This window comes from Temnothorax americanus, unplaced genomic scaffold (assembly GCF_048541705.1).
Source record: "Temnothorax americanus isolate GAGA-0224 unplaced genomic scaffold, ASM4854170v1 Scaffold2, whole genome shotgun sequence".
In the NCBI taxonomy this organism is placed as follows: domain Eukaryota; kingdom Metazoa; phylum Arthropoda; class Insecta; order Hymenoptera; family Formicidae; genus Temnothorax; species Temnothorax americanus.
The window spans coordinates 3,949,328-3,950,495 of NW_027509338.1; positions in this window are offsets into that span (position 1 = coordinate 3,949,328).

Here is a 1,168-nt window from a genome sequence, read left to right on the forward strand (position 1 = left end):
TTGGCGCGCGCCGACGCCGACGGCGGCGGCGGCGCCGCCGGCCGCGCCCCTCGCGGCGCGCGGCTGTACTAACGCGCGCCGCGAAGTGATCGATAGATAAACGGCGAACTCTCTCTCTGCGTCAAATCCGTAATGCGAATATTATACATAAGTTATAGCATCGATGTATGTATGGTAGGAGTGTATGCGTGCACTACACGATCCGACCGTTACGTCAGACGAATAAGGGAACAAGATTTTAAAAGGGAAAAAGATTAAATATATTAACACGTTTTTATTTAAAAAAAAATATTGATTGCCCTACATATTTTGTGAGTTGTATGAAATCTGAATACATTTAAATATTTAATAAGACCCGGATGGCCGGATGGATATATCTGTCGAGAACAGATTTTGAAAGTTGCAAATTTTGTCGATAGAATGCCAATAGAAATGTAACAGAATCTGTTAAGGTGATCCTAAAGCTTTCTGTAATACCTACACACGTTTTTAACAATATTTGCTTCGTATAAAAATTCTACAACTTGACGTTACAAAATGAGGGTGCAGGTCCATTCAGTAGACATCAAGGAATATCATACCGCGCGCGCGTTTGTAGAATTAGGTTGAGACTCCAAACAAAAAAGTTAAACGAAAAGTACGCGTACGCGAACGTAATGTACGTACTTACATTATCGTACTTTTCGTTTAAATTTTTTGTTTGGAGTCTCAGCCTATTTCTACAAACGCGCGGTATGATATTCCTTGATGTCTACTGAATGGATCTGCGCCCTCATTTTGTAACGTCAAGTTGTAGAATTTTTATACGAAGCAAATATTGTTAAAAACGAGTGTAGGTATTATGCTGCGTTCCCACTATACGCGTCGTGACGCAACGCGCGACGCGTATAGTGGAAACGCGGCATTACAGACAGCTTTAGGCTGAGTTTCCACTGAGCGCGTCACGCGTCGCGTCGTCCGAGTTGAACCAATCAAAACATCCCATTTCATTGCATTCTTGTGACGGGATCGAAATGGGATGTTTTGATCGGTTCAACTCGGACGACGCGACGCGTGACGCGCTCAGTGGAAACTCAGCCTTAGGGTGCCGTCCCATGGCGCGTATCGCGGTACGCGCGTACCGGGCGTATCGACTCTGCGACCAATCATAGACGATCCGCCGTTTTTG